The 21,468-nt window shown below is 30.0% G+C and overlaps 1 protein-coding gene across 27 annotated transcripts in view; it reads right to left on the reverse strand.

Annotated features, from left to right (window-relative positions):
- The window catches only part of LOC107456607 (bruno 3), a 705,687-nt gene that overhangs the window by 338,701 nt on the left and 345,518 nt on the right, over positions 1-21,468 (reverse strand). The window lies entirely within an intron of this gene.

The raw sequence follows: 21,468 nt of genomic DNA on the forward strand, positions 1-21,468 counted from the left end.
AAAATTAATTGGAGTATGAGACAATTACAATAACTAATAATCTGCATTGAAGTAATAAAATACCGATTTTTCTATATATTGAATTATTTTTTATCTCTCACAGGACCTTCTATGGGCCAAAACGAATGTTGCCCCCTAAAATTATTCCTCATAAGGCATACATCCCACTAGCTTATTTCAAAATTAGCGAGTCACACTTCTCTAGTTTCCCTTGTAAGATATAACTGCTTTTATATTATATAATATATTTGTTTTTTCATCTTGGTAAAATAAATACAGCTAAGCCTGGCTTCTGTAAAAAAGTACAGTCTACTTAGCAGAAATTATTAAATATCCTCCTCTTACCTCGCAGATCTGGTTTCGGTGAGAAATCGCGATTAAGATGAATGGTTAAGAAGCTTAAATATCGTTATTTAGAAAAATAAGTTTTATGATGCATTCTTTTATTCTAAACCGAATCAGACCGAATTCAAGATGACATAACATAACTAGTCGTTTAAAAGTTGTTATAGTTTTATATGAAAAAATACTTTTACGTGTTGATTCACGCCTGTAACGTTGCTTTTTAGATTATTGACGTATGTATTTTTTAAGAATGTGATCAAGCAATAGTCATTATGATTAAGATTTCAAAAGTTGCTTGGGAATTTAAATGTATAAAATGTCTTTTTTATGACACAGTTACAGTTTTGACGTTTCTATATTGTAGTTATATAGAAGTATGAAGTATTTTTTCTTGTATATTTTTTCTTACGCTGAATCGAATGTGACACAAACTCGAGTTAAAATGACTAATATTACAGATGCTGAAGAAGAACTATACAACTAGTAAGAGTTTTATTTTTGACCTGTACTTCTTAATACTTTTGGTACTGCTATATTGCTGCTATCTGGAAAGGTGAGGTATTGTTTCTTGAGTACTTTTTAGCTGAATCGAATGCGTTCAAATTAATATCAATAAGACAAATGGTTTTGAAGAAAAATTTAAAAGTAAAACATTTTAATACGTGTATATAAAACCATTATTACTACTTAACTATTAGTCTAAACGTCTCGAACGTGGTTGATCGCATTAGATTGGTGTAAAGCTGTCAGTAACAATACCTCATTTGTCTAGATAGCAATATTTAAGCTACTTCTCTCTTTTACCTTCTTTTCCAATTATCGCGTCAGAACCCAACTTGCTAGGTCTCGCAATTTTTCCCCACTAACCAATAAAATAGTACTTAACAGCTTTTGGATCTCCCGTTTTCGTCAATTTCTTAAATCATCGATACTGTTACTTCTAAAAAGTCGACTTTTTGACGGTTTTCTAATACATTTTAAATAAATTAATTGATGGCACTAGTTCCGAAAACATGTATGAATTATCTTGTAAAAGTCACAATGCCAGAAACAACTGCTGTAAAATCATTTTGTAAACTCAGTTACACAATTTTTTCTAAATCAGCTTTACGATACTTGTAATGTTTTTTCAGTCAATGATGCTTATAAAAAATTTGTAATAACCCCAGATAGTTAGATTTACTTGCATTACTCGTTTTTTTTCTCCGCAAACTGATGTTGTTTTGTGGTACGTGTTTTTAATAACGCTAGGAGGCTCCGTCACATGTTCTCTTCACTTACAAACCCCCGTGGTTGCTTCTTATTCTTCATTGCAGATCAAGAGGGGAGAACAGTTTATGTCAGTTTTTTGACAAAAGTCAAGATAGGATTGCAATCTGTTGCATTTTGAGGATAACTTAATTGTTGGCAAATCAATAACATGGTAAATCGGTGCCACAACCTACTCGAGAGTTATTACTCAGTGAAAATGTAACGAAAAGTAAAAATAGTTGTAAAAAATTCGCAAAATAAAGCACCTAAAATATCAATAACTTTAGAGCAAACTGGAATTATTTAACAGAAAACTATGTGTTAAGTTCATACACAAACATGGCCTTTTCAGCATTTAAAAATTAAAACTCTGTACTAGTTAAATATTTGCGGATTGTAAACCTGATCTTACGGTATTTTTAATAACAAGTTTGATAATTATTAATTCTAGAACTAATTACCGAATGTTCATTTTTATACTACCGTATCTCCAGTACACTTTTCTATACACCTTAGTAATTTCAAGTTTCTAAGCCTTGTAGTTTTTGCGCAGTAAAGTAAAATGCTACTTTAAGGTGATCACTTAAAACAGCGGCGTTAGCGGTGCCTACAGATGTTTAATATAAAGAGTATACTAATGCTAATGATACTTAATACTAAAGATACTTAATACTAATTATACTTAATACGTAATACTAATGCTTAATACTAATTCGAAGAAAACATTTTATTATAAACTGTCTAAGGTATACATCGCAAAATATATTTTTGTGACTAAATACAAAAGTAAGTAGTCAAATTTTAAAATAGTACGACCTAAAATATTAAAACTAAAAAGAAAAAAAATAGAAAACTGTTAATATCCTCAGAATAGTTTGGTAAAAGCAGTTCGGTGCTTCTTGCTGATAAGAGTTACAGTTCATATCAATTAAAAATAGTCCTGCTTTATGCAACAGTATCACGCGTATTGAGTCACTAGTTTCAGTTCTAACCAATTTACAGTAGCCATACAACAAAATTAAACTTTGTATCAAAGTTCGTCATACAATAAGCTATGATAAAGTTGAACACCATTTTTTTTAATCTTAAAGAAAGAGAACATGATCTTGCACTAGTTTACTTCATTAATTATCCGAAAAGAAGACATACACCTCAGGAAAGAAATATACCACTTCCTGCTGCACTTTTGCTTTCGACAAGAAAATGGCTACCTATAGCTCTTTACCTTGGTATCTTTTAAAACTCATTCAAACCCAGAGTTAAGAAAACAAAGTAAGGATTTCCAAAGGCACAAAAGGCTGAAGGAATGAAAAGTGCTCGGAAGAAAGCTCATTGTCCCATTCTCCAATTAAGATAATGGGAATCTTTTATAAGATGGGAAAAGGCTTCCTTCACGGGTAGCGATCCTCTTGTATTCTGAAACAAACACTTTCACTTCCACTTTCTCCAACCACATGGCATACCTTAAGCCTTATTCCAAAAGTGCAGTTAGTATTCCATTATTAAAGCAATTCCAGAGAGGGTAGATGATAGTGGCAGGACACACTTTCATTTTCAAAGAATAAAGAAGAACAAGGCATAAATGCACACGCGCATGGTTTCAGATGCATTATACATTCGGTATGAATCTAAAGAAGAGATAAAAGAGAAATTCCAACTCCAGCTCGCAATGCAGAACGTTATAAATATTTATTAAATTTAGAAATGACAGAGAAGGTTAGGCCACGGGAAAGAGAGTATTTTAAGTTCAGATGCATGTCTTGGAACCTGGTTGAGGCTGAAGCGAGACGATATAAAATAAGGAAAGGTTGATTTCTTCGCTACGAAATGTCGTCGTTGCAATATGCAAACGAATAGTAGAGGATATCCCTACATGTCAAATGGATCCAGTGCGCATGACAATGAATGTATTAACTGAGGTGAGATATTCGACACTAGTGGTTCGACTATGGGAAAAAAAATCGATGGATTTGATGTTTGAATGTTTTTTTTATTTTTGTTTTCATTTCATGATGTCATAAAAAGAATTTCAAATATTTGACATCGTTCTGGGAAATCTTCCTGTTATTCAGTTTCGACGAATGAAAATGCAAGAACGGTTAATCGATAGGGTGCAATAAAATTCGGGAAGGGTGAAATTGTTTTTGCTCGTGAAATATAAATAAAGTTGTCGTGAAGTCCTCTTTTGATGTTAGGAGAGAGAAAAAAAATTACGTAGTATCAAGGAGTACTGAAAAAAAATAATATAAAATGCTAACGTTGAAATGAAATATTTTCTTTTTATATCGCTATTTTTAAATAAATGTAGACATATTCGATTTAATATCGAAATATGATTAGGTATTAAATGATTTTATCTCATCAGCATTCTGAAATCGATAGCTTATGAATAAAAATATTCCAAAATTTAAAATGTTTTGATTATAGAACACGAGAATTGAAAGGAATGGTGCAAGATTTATTAACTAAGGCGGAATAATTGATTTTAACAAACTTTTAAATATTGAAATGGTTTGGAGGAAAATTTTAAAAGGGTGGATGGATAGTGTGCATCGAACTGTTTCTTAGCATTTTTACCGGGTATGTACTCTATATGCTTCCGGAAATTTTACAAAAGAAAAAAAAAAAAAAAAAAAAAAAAAAAAAAAAAAAAAAAAAAAAAAAAACACAAAAAAACACAAAAATATTTTATTATTAATATGAAAATCACTGTTTTTCTTCTTCTGAAGCGATTATCTGAACACTTTAAAAACGTGTGGTAAATTAGTTACCTCAAATTGAGGTGAAGGAATCTTAAAAAGTCTTTAAAGTTGAAAGGGATTTTATTTCCTAAATTGCTGCATTCTTCAATGCAAACTCACGTGAACTGTGTGGAATGAGAAGGGGAACAATAAAAGCATCTTGAAAATAAATAAATGTTATGAAAAAAATAAATATTGTTAGAATGAGATATCAGAGATATCAATCTAGGTAACGTGGAATGCAAAATATAAAGGCATCAAAGAGCCACAATTGTTTGCCTGTATTGTTTGCAGTTCGCCATAAAACATTTAAAAAATTCCAAAATATGTCCCTACTTTTTTTAATTATGCTTTTTTACATAATTTTGCCATATTTTATACTCAAGCATACATGATTAGTTCTTATATCATAAAATATTTCTTTTTACATAAAATGAAAAGATTGTTGAATGTTGCAATTTATTCATAAATCCAGAACAAGTAATACAAATAATAATCATCAAATACAAATAATACATCATACAAATAATAAATTGAAAATTAATATAAAGAGAAACAAATGGGAAATCCAATAGTCGTCATCAAGACACATCTATTGGTATAAATGCGATATTTCTGAATAAAGAATAATTATCCTAAGATAAAAATTATTCTNTATATATATATATATAAATAAGTTGAGAGAAAATAGTTGTAATTAATGGGAAGTCACCACAATAATGCAAATAACTATTTCGATGATTAAACGATATTCGCATTGTTAAATCTTAATTAAGAAAATGCTACAAGAAAATACTACCAAAAGTATAATGAATCATTTTTTTTCCTATTCAAATCTTGACAACGACAGATATCATTTGGTTAACTCTCCACAAGAAGCGAAATTACTCAACTGCCTCAAAAGCCTTATTGTTTTGTTGCCACCAGGCGTTACACAATAACCGCAAGTACCTTCATCATTGCCAAAATATCAAAACTAAAAATAAGAAAAAAAATGCAGTAAAAACATCACTGCAGGCTTTGCCAGTTCTGTTAGCAAAAACTTTTTCTCTTTCGCTCGTAATAAATGTTTGCTTTTCACTATTTGCACCATCGACTATTTCGCGGAAAAATTCTGCACTGTTGCACTTTTGCGTAAACGGCAGGCGTTTCGAAGGAAAAACCATCGAAAAAATGTCAAGAATGAATTATGGGCGCAATTTACGATTCTCTTTCTCATGTGCGCAGGAAGAGAGGGAAATTTTTACGGATTTCGGGATAAGTAATCGTGGCTTCGAATTTAGAACATTCAAAATACACGAGCAACCGAGCAAAGCACCCGTAAAGAAGAAAGTGAAATTCGCTCTTGAAGTTCATTAGGCCTCGATGGTTAACGACCTTAATTCTTGAATGATGCCTCGTTCAACCCAGTCTTGCCGTCAATCATTAATACTTTTTCAATTTTTACTTCTCGCCTCCGACAAAAAGTGTTGAAAGTTCAAAAGAAGATAGATGATAATTACGGATTAAGCTTGTTCGTTTTGTATGCCAACACTTAAATTGGATTACTTCGTTGGAGTTTCTTTAGTATCGGTTTGGATATGTTTCATGACTGCATGATTGTTTAGAAGATTGATGACTTGAGTGTTAAGTTTGGCTTTAGGCTTTGGCTCTATGATTCGCGTGTTTATTGAAAGAAATTTGCAAAGTTATCGTTACTATGTTATAAATTGATTAATATTATTGGTAGAGAGCCAGATTTTTTCCCCTCATTTATGTTTTTGAATCAAATATTAATAAATTACGTTAGAAGGTATTAATGGATTAAAGTCCGATACATTTATTTGTCTTGCAAACTTATTCCTATTTCATAAAAATGAAAATTCATTTGAAAGAAAATTTGAGTATTTGAAAGAAGAAAAACATTAAATTAAAATTTAATTGCAAATAAAGTTTTCAAGCAATTTTTCATTAATTTTAGATTTTTGGCTATTTAATTCATTAAAATACTTAAATAAATAAAACTAATTTTGTGTCTTTCTTTGTATATATTATTCAAGCAATGATTAATTTTTCAACTGAAAGAAAAAGGTGCAGTATTTTAAAAGTTATTTGTAAGTAATATTCCAAAATTACTTTCTTGACAAATGTAACATTTTCGCACATAAAATGATGGCACTGAAAACAGTATAATAGTTCTTATGGAAAAAAAAGAATATTGAATTAAATTATGTAAAAAATTCCATACATTTTCTGAAAAATATAAATATTTTAAATTTAAAATGCTTAATTTTAACTAAAGATTAATATTTAATGTAGTACACTCAAAAGTGAATATATTTCTACATCGTTTATCATCACGTCATTTATGAATGAATGAAAAGAATTTCGCAATTGCAAATTAAACAATTTTTTTTCCATCAAAGTCTTATGTAACTAAATTTTATAGAATAAAATATCTTTTAACAAACACATCCCTTGTATTCTTTGTAAAACTCAGAACAAAAATCTGTGTCGTCTGACATGATTCTATTTTCTATTATTAATTTTACTAAAAATGTATTACTTAAAAAAAAATCTATTTGCTTTATTCAGACATTTTAAATATGCAATGTTTCAATGTATGGAATGTTAATGTTCAGACATTTAAGCACACAAAGAAAATTCTAAAACAATAAAATTTTTAAAAAAAATTATATTTTAGTTTAGAAAAAGTATGTTTTTTCTAAAATAATTTATTATAATAAAATAATTAATAAGATAAAACAAAAGAATAAAGTAAAAAAAAACATAAAAAAATTAGATTTCCTTTAAATTTTTTAGCAGACTTTTAATTCTAACTCAACAATTTAATGACAGCCATAAATGTTTGCTTTTTTAATTTAAATTTTTCGAAAAGAAAATTCCAAAGGAAACTACACAAAAGATTTTCTAATTCAATTTAGCGAACTGAATTAATTGAAAACATGTGTCCTTCGCTTGACGGGTGGTCGCAGCGTGTAATTGTGCTGCCTTCGTCCACATCTGTCTCTTTCTATTAATTAGAACCAATTTGTTCATGTCCTTAACAGTCATGCATTTCTGTCATTACGTACTTTCATGTTTAAAGGAGAATTCGCAACCCAATTAATCGTTCGTAAAAGAGACCATATATAATTGAATTCATATACATAAAAATTCATTTCAGTGCTTTTCATTCAATACGTTAGTAATAAAATTGCAACAAATACTTTGCTGTAACAAATATGTTGTTAACAAAACTTTATTTAACATGCCATCTTTTTTTAGGGTAAATATTATATTTGAAAAGAATAATATCCAGGTTGCTTTAATTAGGCATACATTAATTAGAAATGGAGTCATAATTTTAGCATAATCGTTTATCTTATTTTTAATTTTTTTTTTCAGTTTTCAAGGATTGTTTTTGAAAAAATATTTTGAGCTGTCATAAATTTTCGTCATGCTTAAAAATATATAACTGTATTATTTTCATCAGTAAAGAAATTAATTTTCTGGAGGTTAATGAATTAAATGCAGAGCTGTGATATTCTATTTTTTTAAATTTTAAAATAATCAGATAGCCTTGATTTATACGAGTACACAATACACATAGAGTAATTTAAAACTCATTTTTCATATTAATATAAATTAATTTCTTAACTATGCATTTATTTATATCTAAGAGTTGTTAAGAGATAAATTCTTCATTGAAAATGTTAAAAAAAATTATATGAACTGAATTAACGCTTAAGAATTAATTGCGATAACTTTCATCAATATCAGAAAAAAATATAGAATACCAAACTTTACGAAAACTTGCAACATTTTCCCCCTTTTGGAAATTTTGACATCATATAGACAGTTTTGTCTTTAAATTGTTACAAATGAAGTAACTTTAAAACGATTAATCATACCACTAGAAATTAATTTTAAAGTTATGATTTTATTCCTTACTAGCTGATATTTGAAGCCAATTTCTACGTCAAAAATACCACAAATTATCCAAGTGTTTTTTTTTTTTTTTTTTTTTGAAGTTTAAGAACTACGCAAGATTATTGTTGCTTCTGCAAAGGGATAATATTTGTTAAAGAATGGTGGAATATGCGTAGATTTTCTTCAGTTTTCCCCTTTCTTAAAAATTTTGTTATTTTTTAGTCAAGTTTGTTTTGAATTATGTATTACAAAATACAAATAAATTAACCTAAAAAGATAATTATAACAATTTAATTAGTTTCTCAATTATGATTTCATTTCTTTTTAGCTGAAGTTGAAAGATAGTAACTTCATCAGAAATATGCAGGATTATCTAAATTGCATTGAAGTTTAAGAACCACTCTAGGTTATTTTTTCAATATCAGGGAAAATTATTGGCTAAGGAGAAACGAACTAAACCCCCAGCCTCAACTTGAGATTCCTTTTTTTTTAAGATATTGAAGAACAGATAAGAAAGAAAGAAACTTGTCAGAAATGTCTGTCGGAAGGATAAGTGATAAGAGATCAGTTTCTTTTTTTCCTAAAAAGTTTTTTTCCATCTACAAAAGCTGACTCTCGCTACTGGGGTTGAAACGAAATTGGCACAGCAGCGTGGTTGGGTACGTAATTCCCCAAGGAACGCACAAACTTGCACAATGCTCACCAAAAGATTCCAACAGGATGCTAGAAATAAGAGGAAAAAGGGCCAAAAATGTTCTTTTTTTTCGAAGACGATTTCTGCGGCAAGATCTCTGAATTGTGACTTGTACTCAGACAGAAAAGAATCGAGAGATGCACTTTCATTTTTTTTTATTTTGTTGTCGCCAAAATAAAGCAATCAACAAAGTCCCAAAGGTAGGCTTAGGCTGTCAAAAGGTAGATTAGGATGTAGACAGCAGCCTCCGACTTCGAGCCAGATGATGTAGAAAATATTTATATGTCTCGGCTCTCCGATGACAAATAAATCGGACTTTGGTAAAAACAGCATCGATGTTGAGTAAAATTTTTGGCGTCTGATGATTGATTGAAAAGCAAAGAAGAAAAAAAGAATTTGTGCTTATGGATTCTGTTTCTGAATTTTGAAATTCTAAGAGTCGATAAAAATAATATTCCACGAGGAATTTTTTTTTTGTATTTGCAAAATATTTTTTGAAATAGAGAAATAAGTAAGTGTGAAGCAGATACTTTATACATTTCAGTGAGAAGTATTCGAAATGAAATATTGATTCTCTAACTATTGCAAGTTTTTTCCAACACTCTAGATGATAGTTATAGATTTGATAGATATTTTTCTCCCTTTTGATCTCAGATATTATAATCATGAATATTTTTCCTCGTGATACGAATTCATGCACCATAAAAATTTCCTGTGAAAAGTGCTGGAACCCTGAGTTCAGCATCTGCAAAATCCATTTTAATGTTAATTTTTATACAGTAATTTTTATTGTAATACTCATTTAATTAAAGTAATTCAGTAAATATTACGGTATGGAAGGTTTTCGTCTCATAGAGTCTTACAGTTAAGTATTGGCGTTCTGAGTGCCCGGGTACTTTTTATTGTAACTTGTTCTGGCATTTTTTATACTCAACTAACAGAAGAGATAACGAATGAAGCTTAATTAAAATTAAAACTACTAAGAGATTTCGTTCATTGGCGACATTGCTTATGATTTTGTAGCTTATACTACCTTCTCTGTTAGTATTATTCCATAAGTAACAAAAACATACATAAAAAGTAAGTCGATTTAATTATACTTTTGTTTTTGGTTAAGGATAAATATAGCGTTTTCTTCTTAAAAACTTTAAAATAAATTCTTCAGTTTTTTTTTCTAAAAACCTTTCTTGCACTTTATTTTAATACTGTTTTTCAATATTTAACACTTTTTTTAACCCCGTTTTGTCACTGCAAAACTTTTTAACCGTAGAAAATCACGTATGCAATGTTTCACATGTAATTTCATGCATGTTATATTCTTCATCTGCATTGTTTCTTGCAACGTATTACTTTCATTTTGTTTAAGCTTTCATTTTATTCATTTTGTTTGTTGGAATTATTAAAAGCAAGGTCTACAAAAAGAACGGAATGTAATGTTCCTTATTTTAAAAATGTGTTCAATTCCTTTATTATATCAACAACGAATTATTTTGTGCTTCTTGTTTTTATTTTGTAACTAATTTTGCTCCTTTATCCATGCTTGGCATTATAAAAACAAGGTCTACGGAAAGAAATGGATGTAATGTTCCCTATTTAAAAAAAAAATGTTCGATTCCATAATTATGGGAACGACAATTTATTTAGCACTTCTTTAATTTAATTCTCCAAACAACATAAATAAAGTACATAATACCTATTTTAAATGCATCTTTAATACGCCCATAAAATAAAAATACGCATATTTTATTAAAAACTTTTGCGGTTTGGAAGATTATCCATAATGTTCATTCGAACCAGAATGCACGCATTTCAATAATTTGTTGCGTAAGCAGAGAATCGGTTGTGCTGTAATTAGCACAATCGATTGGTGACTGAGACTTAATCATTAATCAGAATGAGTAGATGGGTTAGTGATTGGAGACATCGATGGCTAACTATTAATGCGGATCAGAAGGGGTATTCTAATCAGAAATGGTAATAGAAGCCATGCTTGGATTGACCACTGCCGCATTCTGGTAATCAGCAGAGGTCTTATCCTTGTCGTTAACGAGAACACTAACCATATGGGCAGCGAAATGGATATTGGAGCGATGTTCATTTTAAAGCTATTTAAAATGAAACGACGATTTGTTGAAGTTTTCAATCCATTTTAATTATATGGAAATGAGAGGATAAATTACAGGTTTATGAACATGGTAATGGATTATGAATCGATGTTTCAGGTATTAATCGACTCCAATTTGCGAGCTTCAGCGTTTTTGTCTTTATTAAGTTATATCTGCAATTTATTAATTCTCAAACTGCTATTATATAACAAACTTTTAGGTTGAATCGGAGAAGATTCAATAAACAAAAACAATTTAGGTATGTATAAAAATGTACCTAGAATTAATTAGGTTGCTTGTTTGAATCTGTTTAGTTTAAAATGTTCTCTCCATACCCGATGCTGAGCAAGAAAAATTGTTGGGAGTTATTCTATATTTCTAATTCTACTTGTTGTCCGTTTGAAACTGAAGAGTTTCTCTACGACCCTTCTTAGCTTACAACGAGCTGATGCGGAAATGAGTCTTGTTTTTTAATTCTACCAATACGCACATGATGGTTTAAGAAACAAATTTTCTGTACACAGTCATATAAGCTGTAAATGAAACTTTGTCCACTGTTGTCTTTGTCAATTCTATTTGTCCATAGATAAATTCGTAAACGAATAATAATTAAGAACTATTAACTACGACATCATGGAAACTCATTCTTTATGGTTTCATTTTTCTCTAGTCACTTGAGTGCCCTCTAGTGGTAGTAAAAGAAAACAGGGAATATGAATGTGGGGAATATAAAGAAAGTTAATATATAAAAAAACACAATTTAGTGTGATTTAGAATAAGAAACCAAATTTTGAAGGCTTAAGTATTTATATTCATGCTGATAAAAGTAATTCTAGAGAGCATTTTTTTACAGATTATAAACATTTTCCTTTTAAATTTACCTTAAATTACTTAAGCTGAATAACTATATTTAATAAGTAAGTTAATCAATCACAACAGCATTCTTCTATCCAAAGCTTTGAGATATTCATCATCTTAAATTGGTCTGTTGTTGAACATTATTAAAGTGTTTCAAGACTATGCTCTTACCTGTAGACTAATTAAAAATGTTTAATCGTCTGTTTTTAATCGAATTGATAGTTAGTTAAAGTTTATCAAACTTTGAAACATAATATATGGACTAAAAATTCTAAAAGCTTTTTTTTTTGTTAAACTTCATTGAGTTAGGCAAACTGCACTCTTTCTTAGTCGAGAAAATTAGCATTGTTTGGCCATTCATCGTCTGCTTTGACTACTAAAGAGTCTCGAACTACCCTTTTTCCTGGAGATCAGAATTTATCTTTTTCCCAGAAACTGGCAGATTCGATTGGATAGTTTCTCCCATCCTCAAATCAAAATTTTGTTATTCCATCCTAAGGATGTCAGAAAAAAGAAGAAAAAAACAACACATTTTTGCTCTTTTTCTCCTTCATAAGCGACATTCCTCACGTACCGGCGATCCGGTTTGTAGGTGGGAACTCTAACATGTTCTAACATGTTTTTTTCCCTTCTGTTTTTGAAAAGATGAAGCGTTCTTCTTTTCACATGTAGAAGTGAGAAAAAAAAACTCAGCAATTTGCTCCACTAAATTATTGTATCCCGAAGTGTTGCCTACCCTCCAAAATAAATAAAATGCACAATAAAAATTCACCGCCTATGCATCCGCTTGTTTGGTTTTCACCAAATTTTGATAGCTGCAGAACAGAGGGGTTTGCCTGAATAATAATAACTTTATGCTCGTATGGCAAGTTTATACAAGAATTTTGATCAGAGGCTGCAACTGGATTTCCGGGAAAAGCTATTTTCCAACAAGAGGGATCAGTGACTGGGATGAGAGTAGGAAAAGAGGAAAATCGAATAAAAAAATGGAATAGAACGCTTTCCTACCGGAGAACTCTTGGTGTTCGTACAAGTTTGCATATTGCATATAAACTTCGAATTTTCTGCATAAAATTTATTCTTTTAGTTCTTTAGCAAAGGAATGAAAAGTTCCCGCAGTTTAATATTGACGCCACAGGAAAGTTGGGTTTGTTCTAGATATAGGTGAGCTCCAGTTTATGGTTTATTCCATAGTACATGAAATTCAAGTTCAAAATGTGAGATACCATTTTGGAGTTTTGATTAGGAAAGAAATAAGAAGCATTAAAATATTGCGAATTATTTATCAATATTGCAACAAAATTGGCTTTCAAAGTGTATATGAAGGCAATATAAAATGTATATAAAAATGTATATAAAACGTATATAAAAATAATCTTAATATATTTTTGAAAAATTTTAAGATATGCATTCAATTAAAATTATTTTTATTAGAATTGTTTCCTTACCGCAGAACTAAACGTTATTATTTAAAATTAATTTTATATTTCTGATATATTCTATAATCTTCATATTTTTAGAAATAATTGTATTATTCGTTTAATTTGGAAAATTTCAAATAATCACAAATAGAAAAAATACGTAATACGAAGCAGGTATTTCCTTTTATTATAATAATAATAATAATAATAATAATAACAATGTGGTTATATTATTATAATAATAATGATAATTATTATTACTATGCTAATAATAATATAATAATTATTCTAACGTAATTATCATATTACTATATTCAAAATAATGTAACAATAAAATAATAATTATTTTTATTACTATATTATATAATTATTTTTATTATTATTTAATGATAATTATCATTATATGCTACAACTAATAACAAAAATAGTTATAATAATAGTAATACTAATAATAGTAACTATTATTATTATCATTATGACATACTGTTACTACTAATAACATTAATAGTAATAATAATTTTTAATAATTATTATTATTTATTTTTATTATTTTAATATCATTATTGCTATGATTTTGTAAAACCCCTAAGTGCTGTCCTTAATATTTTTTTCAAAAAATACTATACTTTCCATAAGAATTAGCTCAACGCTGAATCATAATATTGGTAAATTGAAAAATTTTTTGGCTCATTTTAGGTGCAAGCTTAATAAGGTGCTAAATAAAACCAAATTTTCATGCAAATTGAAAAAAGTATTTAATCAAGTTAAAATAGCCCGATAAAATATTGAAGTTCCAGATAAAAATCTAAAAGCTATTATTTTCAATGTAATTTACACTCCTAATTGTGTAGAGCTTTGAAGATTACAAATTTAATCCTAAATAAAAAACAGTTAGAATTCTCAATTTATATACAACTCATATTTGAAAGTATGAAACACATCCCTCGTTGACTTTCTGTTTTGACGTGGTCAAACATGGCGTAAGACATCGTTTGTTCAAGTTTAAATAAAGCAACAACAAAAAAAAAATCCCGTAAAAAATATATACTGTAGAATATCTGAATTTTGAAGAGTTTCTTTACATTTCCAAACTGTTCGTTGTTATTCAGAGAATGAAAAGTTTTCATTGTTTATATAAAATCGCTGTGTGACTTTATAGGTACGGCAGTCTATACTGCTTTACTTTTATAAAAGACGCCGCGCTTATTGTCGGAGAATGCAACCTATACATTTTCTATTGAAGTATTCTTTATATCCAAGCATAGGACTTTGCTATGGAGATCATAAAATTTTTTGAAAGAAATTGATACACTATTTTATAAGGGCTTTCATTCACGGATATTTTTCAAGAATTTTACTTTGGAATACAATTTACGAGCATTAAAAATAAATTAATTTTTAGTTATTTAAAAATAAATAATATGTCTAAAAATATTCGCATTATCCGAATAAAATTAGCATACGTGAAGAAAAACACTATCGATAAGTAAAATAATGCTATAGAATTAAGTTCAAAAACACTTGCTCTTATTACATCCTATTTTAAATTTTTCTATTGGAAACATCTTAATCGTTGAAGATAGAGCTATCCCTTTGTCCCAAATGGGATTCGTGTCCCTTTTATCTACTTTTTTTCTGACACACTAATTGCGAGCAAAAATACATTTTGGTATTTTCTTTTTATGAAAAGCAGTCTAATTGTTTCTAAAAAAATCTTTTAAATTATTTGAAGTATTATTGTACTGAAATATAAAATCCAAAAAAAAAAATTAGTTTTTAGTTTGAATTTTCTTTTCAAAATTTTTTAAAAATTCAACTTAATAAATTTTCAACTAATTAAATGAGTTAAATGATTTAATAAATTAAATGTATTTAATTGAGTTAATAAAATTTTTTTTGAACTTTAAAAAAAAATTTAATGATGACTAACTGTTTAATGATGATTATTGGATATAAATAAATACAAATTTGAAAAATTGTTGTTTGGAAGAGAGTCGAGTTTGGAAGATTCGATTGTTGATATAAATATTTATTACAAGCAGTGGAAGACGACCTTTTTGTTCGTCAGTCCCAATATAAGAGCTTTGAATTAATTTTAATTTTTTTGTGCAAAGTCTTTCATTCTGCCTTACATATGCAATAATTCTACAGAATTCAAAACAAAAATATTATAATTTGGCCCCTAATTGGTTAAGGATTGGTTTTCATTTGCATTTCATTTTCCCACATCCAGTGCTTTCCAGATACTAGTTGTTTAAAATTCAATCTATAATATCTCTGTTGTTTTAAGTGCCACAAAAGTTAACTCCCAGCTGGGTGGTCTAGGAACATGGTGCGGAGATCGGGGAGGAATACCATTATTTAACCCTCTTATCTACATTGTGGCTGTGTAGTATTATTTTCGGATTGACAAAGAAGATGAATCCCAAACCGCTGCTAATAGTCCATTAGTGAAGAACTAGTGCAACCGACTAAATCAATCTTCATTTTTTATTTCGTCATGCAATATTCAGTACACCAATCAATTTATTATTTAATACATTCATAACTATTCTGTATAACTTTTGAACTATTCGTATATTATTAGCTTGAAATTGCCAAACACTAGAACAGTATTATATTAGTCTCAAACACGTAAAATATTAATCAAAATGTTACATTTTTAAGCTTTTGAATTGAAGCCTGTAAACACAATCAATAACTTCATCCGAACTAAAAATCATTTTACTCTTCGGTTGGAGAAACTTTTTGAAATTCCGAAATAAATCGTGTGAAATTTGTAGCATGCGAACTTTCTGAAAATTACTGTTCATAATTACCTTTGCGTGAGCAACAGTTTATCAGGAATTATTCCTCTTCTCTATAATTTTAGGTATTTTTCTCCTCTTGTAAAGTGTCACGAATCCCCTATTCCCGATAACAAGACCAACTCCCCTTATTCAAAGCCATCAATTAAAATGAATTCGATTGATCCTAATACGTTTCATACATAGATAATGAGAATGCATAAGTAATAACACATAAGTTGTATTTTCTGTGAATGTCACACGAATAACGTTTCAGTTTTTTCCCGTCAAATCATAACTCTTAGGTCCGAAAAGATTCATTAAACTGTTACAAATTCTCTAATAATCAGTTAATGGTTAGTTGACTATTTTTAACAACTAGAACTTAGCCAAGTACTTTTGCATGGAATGCCAGAATATATCTATATTTAATTGGAGGCTGTGAGTGACTTCTTGTAGAATATCCTGCAAACTTCTTATACAGTATTCTGAATACGGAATCATATGAGAATGAATACGGAATCTATTTACGGAATCATATGTATCATATTCTTCGATTTTATTTTATATTATAACCGTCGTTGAACAGCAGAACCAATTTTTGGGTTTACGACTACAAATGTCCAACTACGTAGCCTTGTAATTTTGAACCCAATCCAGAAGACAAAGGGACTAATGGATCAAGTATTGGGAGAAATTTGCCATCGTGGAGGACTTTTTGATGGAACTAACCTGCATTTGCGTTAAGAGAACGAGAACCTCCCACGGTTAGCCTGATGACTAGGGGACACTAATCCATGATCCGTCTACCACTGAGGATATTTCACGTCAGCACTGTGGTTGGTGCAAGCTGGATGCGAAATTCGTATCGACTGGGATTCGAACCCGGTTCACCTCATTGGAAGGGGAATGCTCCACCCCCTGAGTCACCGTGGCTCGTATTCTTTGATTTATGAAAGATTTTAATTAAGTTACACATTTCAGGCAGAAAATATTGCAGCCAACTTTTATCATATGTGATGCTAAATCGGAAACAAGTTAGTAACAAGTTAACTTGTTAGAATAATACAAAATTGCGCCTCAAATTTACTTGATAATTGACGTTAAATTGTTTTAATGTTTCGTCAGCAGTTTATATATTATGCTGCTCAGCTATTCACATAAATGTTTTTCAATTAAAAAATACATTTTATTACTTAGACTTTTTATGTCCCATGCTTATAATTTTCTTGTTATCTAGTTTACTTTTAAGTTATAAAACTATTAAAAGAAATCTTAATTATGCAACAGACGTTTCTGTAAAATATTTAATACATTTAGTCTGCAGTAGAAGATTCGACGAATTTGATATTTCAATATAATTATTAGGAATGAGATTGATATTTACGAAATGCATTATATATATATATATATATACTTAATNTTAGAAATATATATATATAATGTATATTGAAAGTATTGTCAAATTCGATATCGTTTTCCAGCAGCAAACACAGTTAGCATTTATATGGTAGTTTTTAAACGTATTGCACTACTTTGCTATATCTTGAGTCAACATTCTCGCTCTATATATTTCTCACGACTGCTGAAAAGTTTATGTGTTGTTATTCCTTTTACCCTCAAAGAGTTAATTAAAGAAACTGTCCACTTCAGAGTCTTTGTAGATTCTTATACACGTTTCAAAACTAAATAAAAAAACGGCAAGTTTGCCGCAAGTAAAATTTAATTTTTGATAAATGTTCTTCGCAGCATATGAAAATTATGCAGAACTTATGAGATTATACATATGTGAGGAATTTAAATTTCTTATAGTTGCAATACTAAGCATTTAAAATTTTTCGTTAATTTAAAGAAAAAAAAATATATAATTTAAAACTCGTTCTTTTCAAACTTAAAAATACTTCTTTTCGGACTTTTGGTTGTAAGATCAACAAATGAATTTGAGCTTACAATACAATACACTCATTAAATACACCCAAAAGCGAAATATATAATTAAATTTCTGGGCCTCCCTATCCATTTTCATTACTAAACATTATCCTTTAATAGCAAGACATGAATAATTAAATTTAGATTTCTCTACCCAGAGGGATCCTTAGGCACGTATGAGTCCCTCTGTTCCCCTAAACTAAGAAAATTCGTGTAAGATGGACTTTTAAAAACCTGAGCAACCTACTTGGGTGACAACTTTTCCATTTTCTAACCCTTAAGCTCAGTTATTAGGAGAGCCAATCCAAATTAGCGAAGGAGTGTTTCCACGAGGAGTGAAGAGTTTATTCATTATTTTAACACTCCTTCCTCCACCTGGGGAGGGATTGTGTTAATTACTTAATGACCTGATCCGAAACCTTCATTTTATAACTACTCACTCCTTCCTTAAGACGAGTTTGGGGTCTTATGGGAAGCGCAACACATTGCTCTGAAGGTTCGCAATACTGGACCTTAGGTACGGAGGATGCCGTGCTTGGGCTTTTTTGTTCTTGTTTCCTATTTCCGGGTTCTTGTTCCGGTTGGGAACTATTCCTATGCATAGTCAGCAGTAGGAAGATGAGGCAAATTCTTGGGAAGAAGAGGAAAGGTTCTCCCTTCACTAATTAAGATAAATGAGGGGGGCCTCTCTCTCTCGCGTGAGATGCGAATAGGAGAGACGCCGACCTGTCACGTTTTCTGTGAGGGAAGTGAAGTGAAGCAATGGAAACTGGATGGTTAGGCTGGGAAGTCACGCATTCTGAACAATCCTAATAAGATTTGGTGATTAATTGAGGAAAATGCTGAAACTGAGACTTTTCGGAGTACTTCGACATCTTGGAAAACGAACTTTTGTTTTTAGATCTTCAAGGACAACCCTTATAGTAAGGCGATTATTCTTAAACATCTGAATTCATTTCGCATTTTCTTCTTTTAATCGAATTAGTAGACCAATAAGAAGCGTAAAGAGGCGTATTATTTAAATAAGATAGTCAAAGTTAAACCATTGAAGCGATGCAAATAGAATTCGATGTAAGAACGTTTCTCTAATTTGGATAGTTTGAGATATATATTTTTTAAGCACACTAATTTAATGTGTATTTTCTTCTTTTTACTCTAGTTTGAAGATCAACTAGATCATTTTCACTACCGGTAGCCATTCTAATTCAGATTTATGACGAAGATAATTAGAACAAGTTCAGTATGACTTACCGAGTTATTTCGGCACCAAATAAAGGGGTTTGTTGAGAGTAAATCAGACTGAAAGTATCACATAGAACAAACTGAAGCTTATTTTATTTACATCAAAATATATATAAAAGAAGGAAGAGGTTGTCAGAACAGGAAACTCAAAAACTACCTAAATAATCTCGAACTCAACACTCTAGTTTAAAGATCATTGAGAAGTATAATGATGCGTATTATCAGGATTAAAATGTTCACCCGTTCCAAACAGAATTATAATAAACACATTTCTATGACTTAGAATATTTGATGGCATATTTTGATGTAATTTTGATGGTATTGTTTATTAATCGATTTTGAAAATTCATGAGACGTCTAATGCCTATTATTTGAATTAAACAATTCAACCGTTGCAAATAGAACTCGAAACGAGAGCATTACATAGACTTGGAAAGAATGATAAGTATGAAAGCAAGTTTCCACTCATGTTTATTTCTATAACAAATGAGTGCTAGGTATTAATTAATGTTTTTGCTTTCTAAACTAACAGATCACGGTAGATATTTCATGCAGGTCACATCATGCACTAAATTTCAACAATTTATGGGAACCAAAGTCAATTCGGAATCTTTTCTTTTTTTCTGTAACCCATTCCCGACGTAGTATTAAAAAAATTGCTAATCGTGAACGGATAGATCATAGAAAAAATATAATGATTTTCGATATCAACAGTAAAAATAACATTTGGCTCAAAATATGGCAGTTCAATTTCATACACAGTCGAAATATGCGTTTAATTTATAACAAAAGACTGCAAGGTATAAATTAATTTATAGCTTTCTAAACTGACAGATCTCGGTAGATATTTAATGCAGGTCACATCACATCCGAGATTACAACAATTTATGGGAACCAATGTCAATTCGGAATATATTCTTTTTTTTCTGTAGCCTACTCTCGAACTTGTAGAGAAAAAAAATTCCAAGTCGTGAGAGGACAGCTCAAAGAACAAGTATAATGATTTTCCTCATCAACAGTAAAAATAAATTATGGCCTAAAATACGGCCGTTCAATTTCAAGCACCGTGAGCTAACGGCCTTCCCTTTTGATGTACGACCAATCAAAATCAAGAAGGAGAGAATTTCTCCCAGGAGTCCTTTCAGAGCATCCTCTCTCATGGCCTCATCCTCAAGGATGGGACTTCTCCGATAGATGTTGAAGATGGTTGGTAGGGAGAAGAGAAGATGAAAAAGAAAAGAAATGGATACAATGGGGGTTTCCTTTTATTTGGTAATCTTCTAAGATTTCTCCGTCACTGTTGGGTTGGAAAGGAAACTTTATGATGTTCATACTGCGTTCTCACAGAAAAGAATGGTGTTGCAGTATCGCAAATTCTATTTTATGAACCGGTGTGTGTTCTCTTTTGCCCCACCCTACCGTTTCAACCTTCTTTTACTTAGAACGTGGATTATGAGGATAGAGACGTATATACTCTCTTTGTTCAGGAAATCATTAGCGAAGTTCTGCAGGAGATTAATTGTTCGAAATGTTGATTAAGTGACTGGTATAGATGGGTGTATACGTGAATCTAAATTTTTAATAGGCATTAGGGAAAAATTAAATGTCTGTAACAAGTTTTCTAGTTCATTTTTTTTTTTACCATAAAGGTGCAAAAGAGGTTTAAATAGCCTTCCATTAGAAACTATCTAAAAGCAAAACCAGGAAAACTTTAAATTAAAATTGGTGGTTTCGTAAATAGGCAAGTTTAATATGTTTTATTTTCTTTCTCTAATATCATGAGTAAATGACTTCGCAAGCGAACATGAGTAAACGATAATTTAATTTTTGTTCGTTTCTTATTTTGAAGTTACTTCATAAGATTGTACCTTAAAAATCGGAAAAGAATTTGCAATAATGAAAATATTGAATAGTTGCAAAGCATAAATAGCGCTTTAAAACTAATCAGAAATAGTTTAGTGATCTAAAATAGCTCTCAGTTTTTACTTAGATTTGTATACAACCTACATACAATAGGATGTGCGACAAAAATACAATAGTAGACAACGTAATAAAACGAAATAATATACATGCAGCTTAAATACATGCAGCTGTATTGATATTATAGGCAAGCATCTTAAAAAGTTCTATTGATCAAAAACTCACAAAGTTAAATAAGTAAAGAAGAAATGTTTCTTTTATTGT

The sequence above is a fragment of the Parasteatoda tepidariorum genome, chromosome 4 (genome assembly GCF_043381705.1).
Source record: "Parasteatoda tepidariorum isolate YZ-2023 chromosome 4, CAS_Ptep_4.0, whole genome shotgun sequence".
Taxonomy (NCBI): Eukaryota; Metazoa; Arthropoda; class Arachnida; order Araneae; family Theridiidae; genus Parasteatoda; species Parasteatoda tepidariorum.